This window comes from Condylura cristata, unplaced genomic scaffold (assembly GCF_000260355.1).
Source record: "Condylura cristata isolate star-nosed mole 26May11 unplaced genomic scaffold, ConCri1.0 scaffold00023, whole genome shotgun sequence".
NCBI lineage: Eukaryota > Metazoa > Chordata > Mammalia > Eulipotyphla > Talpidae > Condylura > Condylura cristata.
Window position 1 is genome coordinate 19,087,075 of NW_004567124.1, and position 26,968 is coordinate 19,114,042.

The following is a 26,968-nucleotide window of genomic DNA, read 5'->3' on the forward strand; positions in this document are numbered from 1 at the left end:
GGAAAGAAACATGGAAGCATAGAGTTGGATTCCTTTGTCCTTAATAGCTACTGGTTTAGGGTAAGGTACTTCCATGAGTTTTAGTTTGTTAATTGGTATAAAAGGCCTATTTATACCAGCAGGGGAGAGTTTCTGGTAATGTTGCTGGCATTGTGGGGAAAGGGTGAAGCCTAATGCCCAAGAGTTGGCATGTAACACACACTGAATAAATGCATGTTTTCATTTTATGATTACTATAGAAGAGCATAAAAATCACATATAATCAGGGCTAAGCAGTTTTTCTACAGTCTGTGGGTGGTGTAGGAGTTCAGAAAAGAGTACTTCAACTGTATTTGGGATCTTGTTAAATAGGTTTTACAGAAGAGGTGTGATTTGAAATACATCTGGAAAGGATAACAAACATTGGATGGAATAAACAAGAGCATTTACCCACATTTTTCCTCCAGGTGAAAACAAGATAGCCACAGTAGGGCTACACTAGCCTGATTCTTGGTCCCGCTATAGCATTTATGGGAGTTTGGGATTGGTTAGATATTTGCTTGTTTCTCTAGAAAGAAAGGAACACACTGCCATCTTTGTATTCCTTAAGTTAGTACTTCTCAATCCCAGTGAGCAGAAATACAGATCTCCTGAAATACACTGCTGAAGGGAGCAGCGGGCAAGACAGGAGAGTCTGCTGTGCCATGGGGGTCAGCTCCCTGGCTGGGGATTGAATTCATGTTGCAGTGGCTGGAGATAGCTTGATAGCACTGTTTCTTTAAACCCTGAGCCACCAGAGAGTGCCACTAGGGAGCTTTTAAAAATTCCCACATTGGGGCCTCAGGCCAGCCCCTTCAAATAGGGATCTCAGGTTATGAAGCCTGGGCATTTTGATGTTTTCCTAAAGCCCTCCGGTCACTTATAGCATGAATCTAGCTTGCCTTAATCATCCACCATACTTGAGAAGAGATGTATCTGATGTGATGGCTGTGTGGAATGAAATAGGCCAGACTGAAGTTAAGGTTGCAGGTTCCTGTTACAGCTCTACCCCAACTACTGGTAGAGTCCACCAGCCTCCCTGGGATCTGTGTCCTCATCTGCAAATGGGTGAGGATGGAACCTTTGTCTCCTCAAGCCCTGACAGTCTAAGACACAGCCAAACAGGCATTGTCCCCCACTTCTAGCTTGCAGAGTCAGACTCGGTGTCGAGTGCTGAGGGTCTCCCTTATTTTCTCTGTATATACACTTTCCTTCCTACACCGCTCCCACCCAGACACACATTGGATTTGTTCACTGAGCACATTTGAAAACCGTTTTCCTATTCTCCCGAGAAACACCATGACATCGTCAATCTGTGTTTGTTTTATTTCTAATGAGGGAAATGTGCCCCCTTTTATTGGAAACACCTTCTGAAAGGAGGCAAGGGCCTCTCCCTGTGCTCTTGCAGCTGAGAGCTCGGCTGCTTACTGCACCCCACCTGTCTCTGCAGTTGAGACTGACATGGCTCCAAATGATTTCCATAAGTAAACCTTTGTGAAGTTTCCTCTGGACACAATGCAGATTCGGGCCTATTTGCTGTTTCTGCCTAAGATAACTCAAACCACATGCCTGGAGGGGAATCAAGGCAACTAAAGTTCCCCCAAAGGCAAAAATAGACAAGCTGCACCTTCACTTCTTAGTCATGGACCCTTCTCCTAGGGACAGGCCTTGGTCAAACACAAATATAATTGCAAATGTCAGTTCCAAAATCACTGTGCACTTGGACCAGGCCACCTGGTGCTCCCTGAAAGGCAGCCATCCACTGACACTCATACGCAATGGAGGGGGTGGACATCCGGAGGAGGGTGGTACCCATAAAGACTCATTTGTTTGGCATGGAGCTGCTCAGTTGAAGTTAGGGCTACAAGCGATCATAGGCATTTGCCCTTAAGCTCTTTCCTGGGTGCTGAAGTGTTTCAAAGAGCCATGCTGGGAAAACTGGGAACCAGGTTGCCTGCACCATGTTTTTCAGGGTTTGGATGGGGGCAGCGGGACATGTTTGTCAGTTACCAAGTGGTGGCAACCACGATTCTAAGAATAGGGCATTTTGCAGCAACAAAATCAGTGGCTTTAGACTCCTCAAGAGAACATCGTCTGGCCATGCAGCCCTTCTGATGACTGGTAAATAATATGTCCTGTCAGAGACCCCATTTCACACCCACTTGTGCTGTGGAAGGAGCTCAGACTCTGGAACCAGAACGAAGTCACATTGTTCCTATCCCAGTTAATAGCTTCTGCATTTCCTCTAGTCATTTAACATCCTTAGAACTTTCCCATCTACAAAGTGGGAAGATTGGGAACAAGGGCTGAGGGCTTTTGTAAGGATTAGCTGATATAGTTACGTTAGTTAAGTGATAGGCTCAAATCCAGCTGCCTGGGTTCAAATCTCTCTCTACCATATTACAGCTCTGGGACCTTCTACAGTGAATTATTGTTTGTGTGTCTTTGTTTTCTTATCTGTAAAGCAATGGTGGGAATAGAATCCATTTCATGGAGCTACTGTGAGAATTAAATGAGTTAATACTTGTAAAAAATCCTGGAATCGTAAGCTCTCAATAACAAGAATTATCCTTTATTGTACATCAAAGCACTTCTTACAGTGGCTGGCACACCAGAGGACCCAATGGTTGCTGGTTATTATGACTACTAGGATTATTATCTTCTCAACCAGGGGGAGAAACATCTGTCCTCACTTTTTATTTCCTCCTTCTTGACCTCCTGCTATGATTCAGATGTGAGTCCCCTGAGGTGTCATTGTGGCCTGGAGGGAGGGAAAGGAGAGGCTCTGGAGTCAAGTGAACAGCCTGGGACATCAGTGGACTGCCCAGGCCCCATAGGAGAGCCCAGACCCAGGATTAACTGACCTTTCCACAGGAAGAGGAGAAACCACAGCAACCCTCACTTTCCCTGGGTTCTCGCTGAGTCATGCTAAGTCATCTTCCTTGGGGCTTGTCCCATGGAGAAAGATGTTTAGATGTTTCTGTAGAAGCAGCTAACATGTGCCTCAGGACTTATGCTCCACACTCAAAACAGGATGCTTTGATGAGGCTTCCTCGGATGCAACGGGTAAAAGGATTCTGGGTTCCAAAGGGCTTATAAGCCCTTCTGCAGTAACAGAAGAGACTGGGTACCTGTGCAAAAAGAGCAATGGCCTCCTCTAGAGTCCATAGAGGTGAAAAATAAGTAGTCATCCATGAGCTCTGTAGCATACTTGCTATTCTCTTTTTTACTATTAGTTGATGCCTTATATCTACAGGGCAGTGAACTTAATTCATTTTTATTTATTCCGTATATAGTGGAAAGCCCACAATGTGCCAGTCACAGTAGTAAGAAGTACTCTCAAAGAGTAGTTCATGAAATCCTAGATAATTACTAAATATTGTTTAAGTCTGTAATAGACAGAGTTCAAAGTCTATAGGAGGCATTGTGGGCAGGGCATTGTAGACACACAACTTCACAGAGGTAATAATGTTGGGGTTGAGGGTAGGGTTCCCAGAAATGGAGTAAACTTCCACCCCTGCTATTTATTCTGCCACCTTGGAGAAGGTTTTTTGACCTTTCTGAGTCTCAGTTTCTCCATCTGCAAAAATGAAAATAATGGCATCTTTAAGAGTGTGTTAAGGCTCTTAAAGAGACTCATGGAGATGAAACATATAGAGTAGCATACTGGGAGCACAGTGTGTAGTTAACAAGTGGTGACCCTTTTTAATCAGTGAAAAAATGCATATTTTGTAAAAATTCTATGTGGGCATTTTTAATAGGATTAAGACATATTTGGAATTTATTATTCAAGTTTTTGTTTTATGGATGGTTCTCTTAAGACATTTGCAGATTGTTTTTTTTTAGTTTATGGGCACAGCTTTATTGTGATTCAGATACTGTTGTTAACTTTTTTCCCACAATGAGCCCCCAACTAAACACACATTATCTGTGGTCAGGACCTTTGTTTTTTCATTCTTTTACAGTCCTGATTTCTTCTAAGGGTGTCATCAAGGCAAATTAAAAAAAAAACAAACAAACCTGTGAAACTGGGCTGAAGAATATCTGAGACTGGCTTGACTGTAATGCTAACACGAGGATGCAGTCATAGTTCAGCAATGTTCTGGATATTCCTGAAATGCCTACTATTAAATGTTGGCGTACAAGAAGACAGTGCTAGGCTGCTCCTCGCCCACCTCTCCACTCATTTCACATAATATCCTTTGTATTTTAACACAGCACAGCACAGCACACCACACATTCAAGATGCACTGTCTCTCTTCAAATAATTAAAAAACTACTTCCACACACTATTTCCTTGTCTAGAATGTTCCCCTTTTCCTTTACCCCACTCCACACCCTACTTTCTTTTGCCAAATTAATCCCCACTCATCCTTGAGAATTCATTTGAGAGATTTTACAGATTTTGAAAGATTTTACAGAAGACTAAAAGGAAATCAGTCTTCCTTGATATCCTTTGCTACTTAAGAGCCACTTTTTTTCTAAGATTCTCCTAGCATCTTTACCTTTTCTTCAGGGAACTTAATGCCAAACACATTTGCTTTGCCAGTGTCAATCCCCTTCTCTAGATGGTAAGCTCCATGAAGGTGGACTGAGTTTATTTATATTCTTCATCCTTAGCACCTATGATACCATAGGTACTCAGTAAATGTCATAAGTGAATGGTGTGAAATGGAGCTTCACATTAAAATCAGTTCACAATTATTTACTGAGCATCTACTATGGGGCATATGCTGAGGTTTATTGAAGATAAAGAGAAAGAACAGATTATGAGCTCTAAAGGTGCCAAGAGCAGAGTTGAATAGTGGCAGACTGGATTAAGGAGCAGGTGATGAAAATATGAGATTTGAATGATATAAAGTACACAAAAGAAAATGAGTTCATTCAGTAAGATAAGGGAAAGCAGTTGGAGATGGTGAATTGAACTGATACGTTGCCATGTTACCTTAGTAGCTCAGCAGAATAAGAGTTTGTGCATTAGTCACTCTTGATAACAAATCACCCCAAGATATAATTTCTTTAAAAAAACTCTTATTAGCTTAGAGGTCTGTGAGTGTGGCTTATTTGGATGCTCTGCGCTGGGTCTCTCTCAAGGTTGGGATTATAGTCACATGTGAATATTTGACTGGAGAAAACTCCATTTCTAAGCTTACTAGTGTGGCTGTTGGTGCAATTCAGTTTCTCATGAACTGAGGGCCTTGATTCCCCCACTGGATAATGGCCAGAGGCCTCTTTGCTTCCTTGTCTTGTGGACGTCTTCACAGAGCCGTTCAAGACATGGCAGCTGACTTTATCAGTGTGTAGTGTGAGCAAGTGAGAGACAGAAGAGCACAAGTTAGAAAGTGAAGGCAAGACAGAAATCACTGTTTTTTTTTTTAACCCATTGTTGGGTTTTTCTTATAGTCTGTTACAAGCAAGTCACTACATCAGGGCCACACTCAAGGTGAGAGGATTTGTAGGAGTGGGGGAGACCATTGGGGCCACAATGAAGATATTACCTATCACAGTCTATGATTGTTATCACCAACCAGAACTGAAAAGAAGAGCAAGATTATGATATTCATATTTCAAGGGTTATGAATTCTGTTATGCTTAGCTAGCTAGGAGATAAATAAATGGGGAGAAAATGGCTCATACCCTTGTGTATTATAGAAAATCAAGTCAAAGGGAAAGTTTGGGGATAAAGCTTCTGCCTTCTGCTTGACTCCCATCTTAGGAAGTCTCTCCCAGGCAGTGAGAGTAAATCATCTTGAAGATGGAAAAAGATACAGGGAAGAAAAGCAGAGGGTGAGATAGGTGCTCTCACCATACTCATGCTGTGAGACCAGGGAGAAGCATTCAGAACAAAGTCCCCATTCCCAGCCCTCACAAGATTGCTGACACACTCCAACACCCACCATCTCCATGGTCCTTCCTCCACCACTTTGGAAAGTCAACAAAAGTGCAAGTCAAATCAAGGATTGTTTGGAAATTTTTTGGCTCCCCAAGACAGTACTCCTATTGTCATTAGGGACTATGTTTGTTTTATTAGCTCTCCACTGAACATGCACTGATTAGGAACATAAGACTGTAACCAAGACTGAATAGGATCACCTCAAACTGACAGCAGAAACTCTTGGAAAAAAGCTTGTTTTGATGACAATCTTTCCACCTTGATTTCTTATTGCTGTGGAAAAGATTCGCGTGTATAAATCTTCCTCCCCTAGCAATGTGGTGGCTTTCCAGGGTTATCAGAGCTGGATCTGATTCAGATGAAATTTTAAGTACTGCAGCATGCGGGAGAGAATTGTTACGGGACATCAAAGGAGGCATTCAGAATGGTTAGGGGAAAATTGTGCTTTCTCCAGTTGTCTGCCAATTAATACATTGGCCCCATCCAGAGGACATGGATTAAACCTGGAAGATGAGCTTGGAGATGGGAGGCTGCACTCTGGCTTCTGTGATGAGTGGGTAGCCTGCAGGTTTTGAGATGAAGTGAAGTAAGACCAAATTTATGGTTCACTTCCCAAATAGTGGAGGATCAGCTAGATCAAAGAGAAACAATCTGGGAGAGGATGCCATCTAGTTTGTGAGCCCCAAAGAATTAGATTTGTGAGTCTTTTTTCTTGCAAAGATTGAAACAGTTCAGAACCTGAATACTGGTCCCTGCAATCGAGCAGGCTGTGGTGCTCTCTCAGAATCAAATATGCCATAAGCCCCCTGGGTCTTCAAACACCTTGGATTCATTTAGATCTTTAGCACTTCCCTCACCTTCCTATAGTCTCTGGGACTTTTAAAGATGCCAATACAGGGTGGAGGAAGTGGTTAGAAGCTCTGTGATCTGATTTCATCTCTGCCTGTATTTATATGGCAATGCTGGGCAAGTGTTTAACTACTTCTATGAATCTCTGATTTCTCACCCTGTAAATAGGCACAAGAATATTTATGCTGTTCACCTCACAGATTTACCAGGGAGAGGAAACATATTACAGATTAAAAACTAAAATATGGTACATGAGCAAGTCCTTTCCCGATAGTCATCTTTGCTGACTTTTTTTTATTCACACTCATATTTGACCTACCATTTATTCACATTATCTCACTTGTTCTGCCCCCACCCCGAGTTGGCTTTAACATTTCTTTTTTACTCTTTCCTTTCTCATAATTATCCTTTTTAAAATGTTCTCTGTTCCTTATATGTTGATCCTTGTCCTCTTCTCCCTTATATGTTGATCCTTGTCCTCTTCTCTGTCCCACTTTCTATCTCATCCTTCTGGTGGCTTCTACTCCTGTATTCTTATCTGTGTCCATTTCATTCTACTCAGTACCACAGCCCATCCCAGGTTGCCCAGGTGTACCACCCAACCTCCCATCTCACTGTGCTGAGTTGACTTTTGTGCTAGGAGCATCATCAAAGAGCTCTGCCTTAGTAGCAGGCTGCGTTTATGTCCATTTCCTCATTCAAGATATGAGTTACACACTACAGAGACTAGGATGCTATGATTTTTCTCCTCTTTGCTTGCTCATGAATAAACTGTGTTTAAACTGTGTTTGTTGAAATCATGAGCTTAGTAAATAATAATAATAATAAAAAAAAACTATGGAAACTTTATAATGTACAAACACTTTAATTCATCCACTTATATAAAACAAGCTATGCAAGATAGATATTGAGACTCAAATGCAATAAATGAACATCCCAAGAGTGGATAGCCAGAATTAAAAGCCAGTGTGGCTGATTCTGAAATCTGTGCCCTATGTAATATTTTCCACTCAGCTCAAAATTTTTTATTTTCTTGATGAGCCGGAAGGCATCTGACAGGGAGGGAGTGGCCGCATAGATAAATCAATGATTCACAGAGAAACTTGAAATGCAAGGGAACTAGGTCAGAAGGACTGATCCATTTCTACAAGTCCTAAGAATCAGAATGGACAACAGAGGATCAATCAAGATTAGAGGTAAATTTACTTTTCCTCATGAGTAGGGGTGGCAGATTAAACACACTCACACAAGTCAACAAATCAAATTTGCATTCAGATAAAACGAGTAATTTTTAGTTTAAGTATCCCATATATCCTATTATATCCCATATAACATTTGGGACAAAAACAGACCTTAAAATTTGATTTAGGGCCCTCCCTGCTAGCACAGCAGGTTAAAGCCCCAGAGGAGACCACATGGCAGAGGAGACCACATGGCAGAGGAGACCTCTCCTGACCCGCCCACTGCTCCCCTCAGCAGTGTACTTCATCAATCTGCCCATTCTACTCCTTATTCTGTCTCTGGTGAAGCCTCTCACCGCCCCTGTACTCTGGCCTGTACTCCAGTTCTGTATGCATAAATAAATAAATCTTTAAAAAATTTATTTATTGGTTATTTGAAATTTCAAGCTTAAGTAGGCAAACTGTTTTACTAGCAACTTTACTCAAAGCCCCAAAGTATTTTTGCCTTTTTCTGCTATGTCGATGCTTATTTTGGTTTCCTTTGTGGTACAGTTTTCAGCATCCTTTCAAAGTCCTTAAAATCATACAGGCTTTTTAATGATTAAAAATCTAGAGAAAGCACAAGAAAGGACCAATAGATTTGACTACATTTAAAAAGATTTTAAGTAGCAAAAAATAACATATATATCAAGTAAAAGATAAGAGATAAACTGGGAGGAAAAATATAAAATATGTATCACAGCAAATGGACTACTATGGCTATTACATAGAAGACTTAAAAATTAAGGCAAAGCAAAAAAAATACAGAAAAAATGGACAATGTATATAGCTATTCACCAAAAGAAAAAGGAAAATAGCTTTAAATGTGTACAAAGATGTTTAACTTCATTCATATAAAAGGGAAATGCAAATTAAAACTATCCTGCCCCTCTGCCCCATAAGATTGGCAACAACTCAAAAGCTTGACAGTTTACTCTTTTGGCAAAGCTGTGGGGACACTGGCTTTGTCACACACTGTTGGTGAAAAGCAAAATCGTATATTGTACTATAGTGAGGAATTTTAAAATGTATAATAAACGTACATTGTGCATTTACCCTTTAATCCAGTTATCTAAAGATATACTCTAAATATATATTCACAAGAGTATTACATGTAGCAATTGTATGATCATGTTCATAATTTTAACGTATGGAGACTATTTAAATATTTTAGCATGGGAACTTACCGCAAAACCCTTCACATAATGGAGTAATGTATAGTTGTAAAGAAAGAACAAGATCTCTATGTAGTCACATGGAGTAACTCCAAGAGATAATATTAAATGAAAGAAGTAAAGACTACATAAATCTATTATAAATATATGTAAGTGTTAGTTTTTGTATAAGGGAGAGGGGAAAATAAATTTGACTTTGGAAACCATGTGCATGTTCTACATATTCAAAAATTAAAGTTAAATCAGTAAGAAAGGGAAGAAAAGCCTAAACTTGAAAACAGACAGAAATAAACTAATTATATTTCAAGCTAATATGATAATGGCAGTTAATCAAAAAGGAAGGGAGAAAAGAAGGCAGAAAGAAGGGGTAAAGGAAGGAAAAAAAGGAGGAAGGAAGAAAAAAAAAGAGGGAGAGAAAAAGGGAAGAGGAAGGAGAGATGAAAGAAACAAGTGTAAGTAATTTATGAACACTTTTTTGGACCATATATACACAGTCTTGACCAACGCTGGGCATGAGAAATGTGGGAAGAAATGTAGCAAACAAATTCTGAATTCTTTTTAGTTCATTTTCTCAATTGTAGATATAGAGAAGATGCAATTTTGAAACTACTTTAAATGTATTAAAGAATTGAACAACTGAGTAAAAGAGTTGATGTTGATGGGACACAGAGTTCTTATTATTAAAGAGGTACATGCAAATATAGCATTAGAAAAGCAAGAACGAACCCACGAGCAGGGGTTGAAAATGGCAGTATTGGTGTGTACTAATGATTTCTAAGTTATGTATATGCTTGCAATGTACACATGCAAATATTGGCTACATCATATATATATATGTTGATATTTATATTTTGTGCTTTTGTGTATTTTAAATATATGTTGTGGAGGCATTTTTATAGTTCTACATATGTATAACTCTTCTTACCTCTCTCTCATAAATGGGCCAAGAATCGAATACATCTGCTCCAGTAGCAACTATCATATGTAAAATCTGTATCTTGATCTCGATTACCATTATCCACTAAAAAAGATCTAAGTACCCAAGGATCTCTGGAAAAATGACTCATGCCAGGGAAGGGACGCAATAAAGTATCAACTTGAAACATCTTGTTATGCTACAAAGCACTTTAAATTACGAGGTGATGTCATGAGGACAAATATGCTATGTGAGATGGGTTTCCTCCACTGGCAAAATTTAGGGTAACATAAGTATCAAAATATTTACCTATGGTGATGAATTTAAAGTACTGAAAAAAATTAAAACGCATGAGTTCATAGTGATAAATAGAAAAATAAATGAATGAGAGAGAGAGTAGAGGGCCCTTGCTTACAGTTGAGTACTGATAACAAATTTGAAATACAAAGTGGGCATGAGAACTCAACCTTAATGTCCTCATCTAACTACAATGATCATCCAGAGGCCTCACCTCTGGATACCATAAACTGGGGTATAGGGTTTTAGCAAGTGAACTTTTTAAGGGAAATTAAACATTTAATTAATAATAGGAGTCACAGATATGTACTAAAGGGAAATAGGCCATAAACGACATTAATGAGTAGATGGACAAGATCAAATATATCAATTTAAAATGTACTGGTATTGACAATTACATTGTGGTGATTTAAGAGACCATCTCTATATTTGGAAAATACATGCTAAAGAATTTAAATTTACAACACCATGATAATATATGCAACTTGTCATCAAATGGTTAAGAAAAAAATTATATAAAAAGATTGAATAAATGATGAAACCAATGGATAAAATGTTAATAATAGGTGATTCTGGCTCAAGGCTATATGCTATTATGCTTCATTATTAAAATTTTTCTGTAAGTTTGAAATTCTCACTTGGACACCATTTTGACTGGGAGACTGAAATTAACAATCAGTGAAGGACAGAGAGGAGCACTGTGGGTCCAGAGGTCATAGCTGAACATGACCTGAACATAATCATTAGGACATCTCAGGCACATTCCAACTGAGGAAAGTTCTATCTAAAACGGAGGATTATTTTGTTTAACATAGGAAAATGTATACTTTACAAAAAGTCCTTCAACAGTTGACTGGAGGAATAGAAATTACTTGGCCAGAGAAGACCAACCTTGCAGCTACTTTTGACAGCATCTCTGATTGCCTAATGAAGGGCAATCAGAGATGTAGGTATGGGAATTACTATTCAGATCTGAGAGCAGTTTCAAATGTAGGAACAACGCAGCTTCAACTCAGATTCAATGAAATAGCATAGGAGAAAGGAGAAGTAAAATAAACACAGGATTGCGATTAGTTAGGTTTAATGTAGATAAGTGGTGAGACCAGTTATTGGCATGGGGGTTGGAAATGGAGTAAAGTGAAAGAAAGAAAACTTTCATGCATAGTATATAAAAAGAAAAGTGCTGACCAGAATAAATGTGTTCCTCAGCAGTGATTTACAGGTATCAAATGTTGCTCAGCCTCAAGCATGCTGTCAGATTGTATTTAAAAATTATCTCCATGTTTCTCATGATGACACATTTTACAAATGAGAAAAATAAGCATTAGAGATCATAGAAAAGCTTGTCCAGTCTCATAAATAAATGGAGAATGCATGATTTTAAATAAAAAAATTTCCTCACTCTCATGTCACATCCCCAAAGGAAAGTATTATTTTTTGCATAAAAACACCCACAGATGGAGTTTTTCAATGTCTTTCTTCCTAAGGGATGCAGTAAAAGACTAGGGATGATATTGAATTTCCAGTCAGGATGATACATTTAAAACTATGATCTAAGCATGATTTTAATAAGGTCTCTTGGGTTTACAAACCATTCTCCACTGATTACAGTGTCTAGGTGCTAATTGGACAACACAGAGATCCCCGAAGACACAAGTCTGGGTTCCATCTCTGTCTCTACAGTTTACTGACTGTAAAATGATACCTCATAGGGTTGTTGCAAGTGTTAAATGAGATAATGCACACACAAGCACATACAGATGTAGATGTATTACTGTTTCACTTGGTCTCTATGCTCGTCAACTCTTTCCTGCCAAAGCAACTACTTAACTCAAGAAAACAAAACAAAGTTTAAAATCCAGGCCTATGAAAACAAAGACCCCAGAAAGATCCAGTGAAACATCCTGAATTACAAGTATTACAGGGTAGCCCAGAATGGACTGGGCCCCCTGTCTGTGGGGCCTCACCCGTGCTCACAACTCAGTTACACTGCAGGTACACACAAAAGGGTCAATAACGGGTTTATTTACACAAGGGGAAAGAAATAGGAAACAACCCAGGGAAAGAGAGCAGGATACAAGGTAACTGGAATACCTTATGGCTAGGCTGACTGAACACACCGAGTCACAGGGTCCAGAGAGCCGTTTCCTGAGCGAGAGAGCAAGAGATGCGATCACGCCCTATTTATCCCCCAAATGTCCCAGAATTCCTGCTAGCTCTGCCCTTGGATCCTCGCATTTCTCTCCCTCGTACTGCTGGGAGTTGTAGTTTCCAATCACTGGAGTAGGGTGTAGGGTCCAGAAAGCTGGAATAGGGGGTGGAGTCCATAAGACTGCAGAGTTCCTTTAGGACATCCTTCCCTTTAACACAAGCAGCATAAAGTAGCAGAGGCAAGGCTGTAGTCTTCTCTGTGGCCTACCATCTGAGCCTGGTGCGGTTAGTCCGCTTCAAGACTTCATCTTTTTTTTCTGCCATTAGTCACTGCATAACCCCTTCATGTCCTTTCCCTCCTTCAACTCAGTCTCATCACCTAAAAGTGAAGACAGGTGCTGTTCCGCCTGTATCAATGCAAATCATAGTCTTGCTTTCAGATCACCTCTTTCTGAATCAGGCTGACTGCTTGCTAAAACATATATTCCCTTGGGTGATGCCACAGTGCCTCAATTACAACCGTGGGGCAAAAAGATCTAGGGTTCTACCATTAAAGTAATGTGCACCAATTTCAGAATCACTCATCTAATTTCCTTTTCAATCAAGAATTCTGTGGGGTAGGCCATGCATTGCAAACTACAGGTGATTCCATGATTCTTGGACGAAATTCTGAGTAGCAATGTGCTAGTAAGTGTTCAAAATGATAGGACAAAGTCATGAATAGATTGATTTCCTTTCTAGAGTAAAAAATAAAATATGCAGTGGATCAAGGATGGGCGACATCAATAGTGAACCCAAAGATTTGCTTGATTGAGTGAAGACTTAGTTCATCGATCATCTTTGGGTGATATAGAACTTTTGATCGAGAAGACACACATTTGGAGATAGGCAACTTGGGTAAACCTTTACATGTCTTTTCCTAACCTTGTGAACTGCAGAAAGCAATTTAAGTTTTCACAGTCCTACATTCTATGTTTGCAAAGTGCACTATAAAATACCCACCTTGTAGTGTTCCTGTGAACATTAAGTATGATCACATATATAAAATTCCCAGTGCAACAATATCAGCCTCTCTCAGTTTTCTTCTAGAAACCCTTCCTTTCCTTAGTTTCCTGCATGGAACTGCTCACTAGGACCTGTTTCTCTCCCACAGACACCACCACCTGGAGAGAAGCCACCTCTCCACCATGAGAAAACTTGACTTTCCCAGGCTGATGAGTGATTTATCACACAGCTGCTCTCCCAGACTTGGAAGGCTGACGGCAACCCAGCCAGAGACAGATGGGAGAGCTGGAGTCCAGTTTCTTGTCAGCGTTGTTCAATGGACACATTTATAAGGCTTTTCACACTTTTCTGGCATCTGCCACGATTATCCAGACACCAAAGGCAGCCCGCTGTTCACCACATGTGGCAGGGGAAGCTGTTTGCACACGTGCTGCGGGAGTCCAGGACAGCGTCAGCTTTCTCTTCTGCTTCTTTTTATTACTCAATTCTATGTGGTTGTGGTCAACATGTCCCTTGACTTTTCATGCCAAGTCATTTTGTCTGTCTGACAGGCACTACTGTCCTTTCTCCCTAACTCACTCACTAAAGAACTAAGTTACAATATCAACTTAAAGTGAAGAGTTTCAACTCTCTTCAGTCATTCGAAGGTGTTATCAACAAACTTCTCTGTAGCAATTGGCCACTCCTCTATCATCACCTCAGGTGCCTGAGGGGGCCCGTAACCAAATCCTCTGTTAAGTTGTTTGATCAAGCCATAGGGGGCAAACCATGAAAGTGATTTTCTCTTTCCCTTTCTTTTCCCTTGAGTCATCTTGAATTTGACTATATAGAGGAATTCCCAGGAGAGCTTTTAAGACATACTTATGCCTAAATCCCAGTCTCAGAGATTTGGATTTAGTTTACCCTGGACACAAATGGGCATCAGGACTTTTAAAAGCAGCTTAAATTGAGCCTTATAATCTTAATAATTAAGGAAAGCTACACGGAATGTCCCCATTTTCTCACATTTTAATCACCATTTGTTTTCAAGAACACCTTGTACAAAACTTTTTTCCCCAAATAAGCTGTGAATCCTCAGATCAACTCCATAAAGTAGCTTGTCTAAATTAGTGGCTTATTAACATATTTAGACATTAACTTGAATTTGAATATTTGATAAAATGAAACTGAGAAGTAACTTTTTTTAAAAAAAGATTTTTATTTATTTATGCATACATAGCATAAATACAGACCAGAGGTGCAGGGGCAGTGAGAGGATTCACCAGAGACAGAGTGGGGAGCAGAACAGGCAGACTAATGAAGTACACTGCTGAGGGCAGCAGTAGGCGGGTCAGGAGAGGTCTGCTGTGCCATGTGGGTCACTTCTGGGGCTGGGGATCAAACTCATGCTGTAGTGGTTTTAGCTTCTTAGTGCTGTGCTTTAACCCGCTGTGCCACCAGGGATGGCCCAGAGAAGTAACTTTTCCTGAGACAGATGGTTGGTAAGAGCAGAGATAATTCTTTCACTGATGGATCCTGTTTTCCATGACCATTACTTTGTAACTGCTTTAATTCAGACTTTGTCATTGGATGCCATTTTTTTTTAATTATAAAATATTCCTGCTCTAGAGCATATAAGCATTCAAAACAAAACCTCTCTGTTTTCCTTATTGGCATATTTAAATGATATTAATAAGGAAAGATGGGCTGTGTTAATGAGATGATAGCACCTTCCTGGCTTGGTAGCCAGTATGCACTTGATACATCTGTTGTGTTCTCTGTCAAGAGATATTCAACACATGATGCTACTTATTAGGAAATTCAGTTTAAAGATGGTGACATCAGAGCATTAAACCAACTATGGGGGCCTGTGTCACTAGATGGGGTGTGTGCCCATGAAGCTGGCCCTATTCTCAGGGTGGCAAGATTCCAGTAGTGGTATTGCAGCTACCCTTTTAGGGACTCACTAGCAGCAAATGACACTTACTGTGTAGCCCATTCATGTAGGCAGATGGCCCCAGCTGTCCATGGACCATCTGCAGGGACAGCAACAGAAGGAAAATATGATGGAGAGTGAATGCAGTATGTCTGCCAGGAGTAACAGTGGAAGGACAGAGGATTTGTACAGCTGTTATGGAACTCAGAAAAAAGGACAGTTGGCTACTGAAGACCTAACTGAGTGCCAACATTCTGCAGGGGAAAAGAGGGACTTGGGTGTTATCATTTTTAAATGAAATTGTGTGGCAGCATATTTTGAGATTACCTATCTACCTACCTTTCTACCTGCAAAGATATACTTAAATTTTTAGTATTTCTAGCTTTCAACCTCAACCTCAACCTAATAGAAGTCTCTGTGCTTATTATGTCAGTGGAGAGATAGGCCAGAGTAAAAAGTAAAAAGTGTCCTAATATGTTGTCTTGGGTTTAGGTACACAAACCTGAGTCTCAGACAAGTGGATTCAAAACATTGAAATTGTTTGGCCATAGCTATGAGAGTTGGATTTCCCCCAGACTAGAAAAGAATCCTTCTGTTTGGGGAAGGGAAAGTGGGAGAGTGAGGAGACCAAAGTGTTCTGATCAAGGAGACAAAGGCCCCACATCCCAAAAATGCCTGTGTGGGCCAGTAGGCTGATGGGATGACAGTCATCCTTTTCCCTGAGTATAATCTATGGACAGTTGAAAGCTTCCTGCACCCCCTAAATGGCACAGAAGCATCAGCAAGCATGCTGGAAGAGAAAGAGGATCTCTCACAGACAACTTAAGAGGCCTGATGATGGAGGATCAAAGACCAGATGATATCCCATATGACTCCCATCCCAAAATGCATAGCTTTTCATACAATTCTAGAAATCACTGGGCGGAAAGATAAGCAAGAAAGTGACGAAAGTTTTCTGGTAGCTTTATGGGAGCAACAGTAAGAAGAGAAATTAAATGATAAAACAGAGGCATTTTTCAGTGCACCTATACTTGTGCACTGGGGTTCATTCTAATAATGAAAACCACTTTTCAAGTTCTCCCAATTTCTATTGCTCTGACTCTGCTCTCACTGGGAAAATTTTAATTTGGTTTCCACTTTAGACACTCCTATTGGGAAGGACATGTTTGGACTGCCATGAATTGCCATTTCTATTGGCAATGAAAGCTATCATTTTAAATAAACAAAATTGGCATAGTTCTGATTTATATTTTAGTCAGTATTTTGTGAGGTTGACCAACATGGGTCAGTTCTCTGGAACTGTATGTAGCTAATAAGCTTGCAAAATTGAAGTCAATGATAACTATACTAAAGTTAAGGATCTATAACTGAAAAGATCCCTGAACTTTTTCTACTGTAAAAATCATATGAAAATGGTGAAAAATTTTTTTAAAGTTATCTTAGTATTATGTAAGAATACTGGAATCACACTGTTCAGCTTTGCCAATCTTGGCTTTGCCACTTACACAAATTGTGATTTTTAGTAAGTTCAAAAAATCTAATTGGGATTGTTGTGTGAGGAACAAAAGTACTAATACATGCAAAATATTTTCATCAAAGCTAAACATAAGGAAAGTACAATATAAATGTTAACTCTTATTTCTAGTTTTGCTGTTATGAGTTTTCCAATTGTTGAAATACACGGTTTATCAATTCACATTACACAAAATTTATATTGCTTTCAGTTTAACTCTATGGCATAAATATTTAGTGTATCTAGGGGGGCTTTAAGTGCCATTTTTCATAGTGTAATTCAGTTCACAAAATACTTGAGCACTTATTTTAAGACTGGTCATGTTATGTGGCAGGGATATCAAATGATAGATTAGAAAAGTTGGGAAAGATGACACAAACAGGTAGCATCTTGTTAGGATAGACCAAAAGAGAGGTCTATCCTAACAAGATGCCTGGAAATGAAAATTAAACAATGGAAGATTGGCAACATTAAAAAATATGAATTATCCACTTTTGATTAGGATATAGAACAATGGAGACTCCCCTCTCCTACTGGCAAAATGTCAGCTAATGCAACAATTTCAACTATTTACATTTAAAATGCATAAACTCTTTACATCCAATGATTTGGGTGTAAATTTAAGAAAATTTACTTGTACTTCAGGAGACAGAAGCAAAGATTCTGTCACTATTATAAGACTTTTAATATTGAAAATCTAGGGCCGTGTAACTATTCATTAATACCAGGAATGGTAATATAAATTGTGATATATTTGCAGAAGCTGCTTTAAATCAAACAGGCAATATCTTGTCTCTAAGCCAGTATGTTGAACTTGTAGGTGAAAATTAAACAGACTGAGTCAGCAATTCAGTAACTACAATTTAGGAGACAGGAGACATCTGCTGATAAACAGCAGACCCCCACAGTACAGTCTACAGAAGACTCACCAATCATGGACAAATGAATTTAAGAACCAATATGTGATTTAAACTCAGATCTCTTCCCTGCCAGATACTTTAAAACTTGCCAATGCCTGACCCTTCGTATACACACCTAAGGCTGCCCCTGGGTTAGGTACCTAAAGAAAGACTTCTACTCTGGAATAAACATCTTCCTGATTATATTATAGCATAATTATTTATCTGGTCGACATACTCATTGTTAAAAGAACAGGTTCTATCAATGTTGACATGGAAAACTTCCAAGGATTGTTCTACGTAAACAAACAAATTAATTTTATCTGGAAGAACCCACTTAACAGTTTAGCTAAGGGGAACTTTAGCTTTTCCTTTATTTTAAATATTTTCAAGTATTCTTGTATAACAAAGGACAAACTTTTAAAAGTAAATGATGAATAAACAAGGTTTCTGTATCCAAAAGTGAATATCCCATCGAGTAGATACATAACAATTTACTTAGCCATTGACCTACATTTGACATTTTAAGTTGTTTCCATTCTTTTATATTATAGATCTTTGTACACCACAGCTTCTTTTTCTTCTGTTGATTTATTTCTCTAGGATAAATTCCAAGAGTGGGATTACTGGACAAAGCGGTATAAACATCTTTCTGGCTTGTGATATATTTTTCCACATTGCTTTCCAAAAGGGTTGTGCTTCTCCTTCCCCATCATTACTACAAAAAAAAAAAAAAAAAAAAAAAAGAGTGAGCTCTCCCACCACCTGGTACCAACCTTCTTTTCTATTACCACATCCTCATTTTCAGAAATGTGGACTTTCCACTTCAGACTTGGATCTGTTCTAGAACTAGTGTCTCCTACAGAACCTGCAGTTCAGTCTTTCTCCTATGCATTCTATATTCATATTTCCCAAAGACAGACTGATCGACTTTCCTATTTTCAACAAAATAGCACTGAGGCTTACTTACTTAGGTCAAGTAACTTGTAGAGGGTCCCACAGCTAACACATAGTAGAGAGCTAACTTTTAATCCCATAGCTATACTGTGCTTCCATCTGCAAGGGTTCTTTATCAGCTTGGTGTGAACAGAGGTGAGCCCAACTCTGGGAAGTATAAGAAAGGCAGGAAATTCTTTTGTTACATACAGGCTTCCTTCTATCACCGCTATCGCACCCCATCTGGTCTCTCAGCTCTAGACCATGATGTTTCCTGGCTACCTTTCTGCCTGTGGCCCTCTTCTGGCCTGATTCTCAAATTGCCAACTTGTATTTCACATGCTCACATTTCAATGCGATCTGTTTCAGCTACTTTAAGCAAAAGTAAAAGACCAACATAGCTCTCATCGCTGGGAAACTTACAATAAAATGAACCACATAAACTAAGCCAGATTCCATGCCCAGCAGTCCAGATTCATTGATCTGGGGTATAGTCTGGACCTAGGCCTGAGATTTTTTTTTTTCAAAGCTCCTTGGGAACTTTGGGGTGAGAACCTCTGCCCTAGATGCTATTCTTGGTTTGCCTCTCTGGGTATAGGCTTGTTTTTTAGTTTTGTTTGTTTAGGAACAGCTACCCTGTCTCCCTTGGCTACAAGCACTTGCAATCATTTACCTTTCTGCCCCACTGACATTCTGCCTTTTCTGCCCCATCCCTTTGTGCCCTCCCTTAGTAAAAGCACCTTGCTGTTCTTGCCTTCAAATCTTTGCCCTTGCAACTGCTGCTGCCCTTAACCTCCTCTTCCGTTGTCTCAAACCCGTTGAACTAAAGTTTGCCTCTATTCAATTCTCTTGTAGCTTAGCTCACACTGGTGGCCACGTTTTCTCAACTCCTACTGCAATTCTAACCTGTTTCATTCTACTGGCTTTTCACTTAGCAACAAAGATTGTGTGATTTTCACACGTGGACAGGATGAAGTCCTTTTAACAGAGATTAAGAGCAAAGGATTGATATTCAGGAAGACGCATGTTTCAAATTCCAGGTCATCAGTAACTTAACCACTCAATGTCTTAATGTTCTCATTTATAATTAAAGAGAATAGTGATACATATTTCACTATGTTTAGATGAATACATAGAAAGCATGTAACACAGGATCTACTCCATAAAATTTTGATACAGGTTAAATATTAAAATAGAATATATGCTAATAAGACTGATTTCTTTCAACTAAAGTAGTAGAAATTTAGAACTCAGGCACATAAATGAACCATATCAGCTGCCTCATAAAAATATGTTATATGGATGAGTGGTATATGAATAAAGATATCCCCTTATTCTGATGTTGTGTTGTCCTGATCTTTTCCAGAAATCCTCTTTTGGTATTGCCTGGAGCAGTTTATGAGTCAGAAAGGAAGGTCTTTGTTACTCTACTCTGTTTCTTTTTACCAAAAAAGGTAATATCCAGTCTCATTGCCCACTCTATTTATCATATTTGATGCCAAATGACTTTTGGCTTCTTCTTTTTTTTTTTTTTTCAGTTAAATCTACCCAAAGAGGACCAACATGCCATTACTAAGGTTTTGTACAAAACAAAAATGTGATAATAAATGCTTTGAGAACAAAGACTTTCATGCTATTAGAATTTTTAACCTGGTATGACTTTTGTCTTATGTCTTTTCCCAGTTAGAGAATCCATTACTTTTTCAAAGCAATTTATGGCAAAAAAAGGGATAAAATTTATTTAAAATTTTATAGGGACAGGGTCCCTAAGAGAGTGTTAAAATTTTAGTAATAAATTCAAATGTTTAGAAAATTAAAAATGTGCTATCTTGCATATATTAAGTTGATGGTATCAATTTCTTGTTATTGCACAGACTGTTACTTTGATGGGTTGGGGGTTGGGTTTGATAGAACTATAAACATTCCCTCCACCTCTCCTCTTTTAGGTCAGTTGTATATGTGTTCAGGACACAGCTGCTAGTGTTCTAGGGTATGGAGTGAGTGTGACCTTGGCACTAAGGCTAGTTTCTCTCATTGTATGAAGAAGACTGGACTGTCAGGATTAATGCTGTGACTTCTCCATTATGTTACTGACACATTCAAGCACACTGAACTCACTAAAGCAAATGAGATTAGAATTATTACTTGAAAGAGCTGAGAAATTTGTTTTTAGTTTCTTTTCTTCCAGCTCCTAGTGCTATATTTTTAGAAGCACTTATTTAATGGAGAGAATTCAAGGGAGAACCATCTCCTTGATGGTTAAAATAAAATATGAACATGTGAATTGGGAATAGGATTATTTATTTTTACAATCAATTTTTTTTTTCTTTGGTCCACTGGTGTATTGGCAAATTGACTCTCAAGGGGAAAAAGACTAGCCCTAGTTTATAGTGTTTGCCAATTCCTATGGAGTTAATATCTGACCTAGGACCAATAGCAAATTACTGATGTGAAACTGGAAAAGAGAAGTACAGAATTTGTTTGTATAACTAAGCACAAGCTGACTCTAACAAATTATTTCTTGTAGCCCATATTAAAAAGGAGACCCAGGAGAAAGGTTTAGCTTTAGAGTAACATGTTTTGGAGGAGAAGCACAGTTTAAGAGCAAAAAGGAATTAGAAAGGAATTCTATTGCAGGATATTGAAGGAGATGGAAATATAAAATCTGAAACCTTTCAAACCTGATAAAATTTGTCCTCCATCCCAGGCCAATAAGACTTTTTCTTCCTTTTCTGTTTCCTCCTTTACCTATCCCCAATGCTTTCTTATTAGATTGACCTACTCTCCAGGAGGAAAAAGTCCTTCCTCTTTAGTAGCTGATTGATGGAAAGTAAGGAAAGGCAGGCAGCTCTTTGATAGAGAAGGAGAGGTCTGAGAATACTAGGTCATTAATATTCTTCATTCTACCACATTATTTCTCCATGTTTAAAGAAATAGAAAAAAATTGAAGAGGAAAAGTGTACCAATGAAACTACCTTCTTTTTTAAAGATTTATTTGTGCATACAGAACTGGAGTACCAGCCAGGGGTGCAGGGGCGGTGAGAGGATTCACCAGAGACAGAGTTGGGAGCAGAACAGGTAGACTGAGGAAGTACATTGCTGAGGGGAGCAGTGGGCGGGTCAGGAGAGGTCTGCCGCGCCATGTGGTCACCTCCGGGGTGGGATGAACTCATTCTTAGGTGCTGTGCTTTTAACCCGCTGCGCCACCACGGAGGGCCCGAAACTACCTTCTTTTTAAAGTTTACGGTTTGTGAATCAAGTAGTCTTTATCAACATAATCCTTCAGAGAAGGAAAAATATATATATAGGTATGAACTGAACTTTTATTTTCTTTCCATTTACTTACGGGCACTTCTTAATCAGTATGTACATGTCTAAACCAATCTGACTCATCAAGTTTGAGTTAATAAAATGTTAAAAGTCAAGCCAATTGTCTGTCCATCCCAGTTGATTTTATTTTGGCTATCTGGTCAAACTTACAATGTGGTCATGAACAAGTCATTTGGCCTTTTTGAACTTGTGTTACATCATCTGACAAGATTGAATCAAATGGTCCTTAAACTACTCTCAAATCTTAATAATATGCAGCACTTACATTACATTTAAACAATGGCTTGATTATTTTCTCTATTGAAATAGACCAATAATCTCTACTTTAAAAATTTCATAAACCTGCTAATTTGAATAAGTGGATGATTCTTTTCCTGACTTTATAAATTAACCAGGACTCTTGGCTAATAGGGAGAAGAGATTCTTTAGACTCCGGTTTTCTCTGTTGTATGTCCCAATGTTGTGATTCATCGAACCCATCTGGAGAATGAAAACCTCCGAAGTTGAAGAAGATGTTCAGTGTGGATTACGGACCCTCCTCCAATTGTCATCAGCAATTCAAACTCTCTACACCATTCTGACTCTTGCTCTTCTGTGTGTTTTCTTCTTTGCTTGTTTCTTGTTCTCACCCCACTGTTCCATTTCAGGCCTCTTAGTGCTCTAAGGAGAGGGCAGGATGAACACATAATGTGCATTATTTCCATCCTCTTTGGTATTTATTATATTTCTTGGCTCTTATCTACCAAACATCTGATGCTTATCCAGGAGACTCCTGAAAAATCATGGCAATAACAATAGCTAATCTTTATTAAAATATTAAATTTATTTATTATTAATTTATTAAATAGCTAATGTTTAAGTTCAATAGCTAATATTTATCATTAGTTTATTATTTACTAAACATTTTAAAGTCATCTCATGTAGTTTCTGGCATTCACCCTAATTTTGACCCCATTCTATTCATAAAAAAACTGAAGCTTAATGTGGTTAGCCCAAAGCTAGAATGACAGAAATCAGGGAGAAGGAATAATCCAGGACTTCTTGACCTATGCTTATAACTCTGACACTTGGGTAGTTAAATCCAAAATTTTATAAACAAAAACTGGGGAGGGGTGTTTGTGTGAAAAACAGAAGGTCAAGTAAAAGTTCAAAAATAGAGAGGGTTAGGCCCTCCCGGGTGGCGCAGTGGGTTAAAGCACAGCACTGAGAAGCTAAAACAACTTCTGCATGCGTTCGATCCCTGCCTGCCCGGGAGGTGACCACGTGGCGTGGCAGACCTCTTTTGACCCGCCCGCTGCTCCCCTCAGCAGTGTACCTCCGTAGATCTGCCTGTTCTCTGTCTCTGGTGAAGCCTCTCGCCCTGAGCCTCTAGCCTGTACCCCAGTTCTGTATGCACAAATAAATAAATCTTAAAAAAAAAAATAGAGAGGGTTAGATAATAATTAGATTTCACAAATTCTTCTAGCTAAATAATAGATTTGGGTTATTCTAAATAAGAGGGTCATACACAATTTTGAGGACACACAACGTGCTCCTGCCTTCCTTTTCCCCGCCCCCTCTAGAGCAACTTACTTAGGGGTTTATGAGCTCACCCCTGTGTTGTTCAGGTCCTTGTGATCAACAAGCTCAGGCAATAACGCGTGTGTGTTTCTCTCTCTCTCTGTGTGTGTGTGTGTGTGTGTGTGTGTGTGTAGGGGCTGGTTAAAGATTCTGTCCCATTTTTCTAATTTCCTGCTCCATGGCATTCATTCAGGTGTATGAAGACTCACCTTGTGAGTAAACTTTGGCAAAAGTCATCATAAGACTAAGAATATAGCACCTTCTCCAAGGGACATAAAGATCAAGACCTCATTTTCATTCTAAAGACTTTGAAATTGCTTCCAAAGGAAATGAAACTGTAGAGTCGCAATCATTGGGGCTTAAAGAGACATGCATCCTAAACAACCCCTGCCTGCATTTTTCCTTTCACGGTGTGGAGATTCCCTGAGTCATGGTGGAAAGCTACCACCTGTCCCCAGACTGAATATACCTCCACCTATGAAGACAATGAAGTGACAGGAAGCTAGAAATTTTGTCTGGGGACAGAATTTTTACATTGATATGAAAACATGATGGCAAGAGTGGAAAAGTGGGAAGAACTTGGGAAAAAGAAAAGTTTCCTTTTAAAAGTTTTGATGGAGAGACCCAAAGAACAAGGTAGTTTGGTCCTTTTTAAATTGTGTTTTAATTTTACATTTATTTATTTATTCTTCTTATTTTTTATTAATTTGTATATCTATTTATATTATTGTTCATTTTAAACGATGTTTACTTCCCCCCTTCCCCACTTTGCCTGATTGTCATCACCATGGTTCTTTACATTCCTCCCTCCCTCCTTTAAATCCCTCTCTGTTCCCCTTCCCCATAGGATATCTCTGGTTTATAATTGTTCATTTTGTTTTGTTTTGTAATAACAATATACTTTTCCTCCCTAAACCTTATTTGGTTCTTTTATATTTCTCCAATAACTGAAACCATTCAATATTTTTCTTTTTCCTTCTGGATTATTTCACTAAGCATCATCCCTTCTAGCTCCATCCATGTTGCTGAGAATGGTATGAGTTTATATTTTTTGATTGCTGAGTAGTATTCCACTGTATATATAAACCATATCTTCTTGATCCACTCATCTAGTTTTGGACATTTGGGTTGTTTCCAGGTTTTACCTATTGTAAACAATGCTGCAATAAATATAGGGTTGCAGGTATCCTTTTGAATTAATGTTTTTGTGTCCTTTAGGTTGATTCCTAGGAGTGGAGTTGCTAGTGAGAATGCAAGCTGGTACAACCACTATGGAAAACTGTATGGAGAGCCCTCAGACTACTAAAAATTGAGCTAACAATTGTATTTTAATTTTAAAGAAACCTGAGATGAAGCTTCATTTGTTTTGTAGAAAATTCTATGATTTTGAAAAATTTTTCCATCTGGCTGGAACATAGGCATACCACTCCCTATAAGATTCCACTGGTGAGACAGATGCAAAGGGGAGGATACACAGAAGCCACTAAGATGCAGAAGAATAGTAGGGAGTTCACTAGGTGGTGCTGTATAGTATTTGGATTATAGGATACATGATATGAATACCAGGATCTTCACCAAGAAATGAATGCCTGGAGGTCTCAGGCCTCATGGACCTCCTACATGGTTTTCTTACTCAGACTGAATGGGGAGATAAGAATCAATAGCTTCACAGCTGAAGTTAGTTTTCACTCTCCTAGTTTCTACCAATTATGTTTTGTTTTATACACATCTTCAGCATGGGGAATACAAAAAACTAGCATAACTCACATACTGTCCACCTTCTCTCTTTCTTCCGCTCCTGATTCTACTGATTGTGCTCAACTGTCAAAATATTACCATATCTCAACTCAAGGTTTAAGAGACATCTATGAGACTAGTAGAATGTTGTAAACTTTGAAAACATTTTGACTTTCATCATATTTTTACAACTATTTTTAAATACCTCAAAATATAGGGTTAAAGTAAAATGATGCTGTCCCTTTTAAACACTGGCAACAGTGGGGGAAAGAGCTGAAATGGTGCCAGTTCTCCAGACTGACCAGGACTGTGGCAAATCCAAATTTTATGGAGTGGGGTGATTTGGATGGTCTTGTTATAAATCGTAAGAATCTTAAACCCATTCACCAGCTGACAGTCTGCACTTAAATTGGAAAAGAAAGATTGTTAGAAACATTGCTGGTGACAGTTCAACCAAGCCACAAATTCTGCATGAATTAAAATACAGGAAAGATGGTACCTTTGGAGTAGGATTTAATGGAGCCCACAGTAAAATCACTAAAAACAAATATCTAAGCTTTAAAATATTTTAGCAAAAAATGAGCAACAAAATATATTGCAGATCAAATACAGATGGGTGAGAAAAGAAGTTTCAACAATAACAGATTGGCAAGGGAGTTTGGGAGACACGGTAATAGGTTCTTTCTGTCCTGAAAGGAAGCCAGCAGAGGGCAGGAGGGCCAATTTCTCTGAAGACTGGCATTCAACTCCTCATAATAATCAATAAAAGGAATGCTGAATGCTTAGTCTTTGGTTCTTGTAAGATTATCCAAAGCGCCTTAGGCCAAGACACTCATGCAGCAGGAAGGGAGTATAAGAAAGACAAGAAAGATTGCCTGTGCTTTCATTCAGTCCCCTTTCCAGAGGCCCCAAAGGGAGCCTATGCATAGGAAGGGGCATTTTCTGCCATAACAGACACAGGAAAGGCACTCTCGGCTGGAGAGACTCATGCAAAATTCATAACTTTAATTCAGAGGGTGATTCTTGACTCTATGTGTTGTGATTTGTATTTTTATGAGGATGAAAGAGGAAGTAGCTTTCCTTCCTCCCTCCCTCCTTCCTTCCCTTCTTTGTTTCTTCCTTCCTGACTGCCTGCCTACCTTCCATCTTTCTCTTTTCCTCCTTTTTTTCCAGGAAATTGCTAAAAATATACATTCCTGAGTCATGGTTTTATGGAGGATAAAGTTTATCTAATTCTCTTCCCAGCCACTAGTAATCCTTCTCAAGTCAGAGGAGGCAAGCTGAGCATTCATTCATTCCTATTTTATGGATAATCACAGAATCAATTTCTGTCCTCCACGAAAGTATGGTACATTTCATGGTTGAAATATCTCTACAGTAAACTTGAATTACAAAGTGACAAATGAATAATGCTGACAATAGAGGAGATGACTGGCTTAGAAAGACCAGTGAAGTCTTAAAAGGAGAAACAACTATAATCTGAATGGAAGGGAAAATTTCAAAATTTTGCAGAAGGTATGGAAAACTCTTTTGGGTGGGGCAAGATGATGAAGG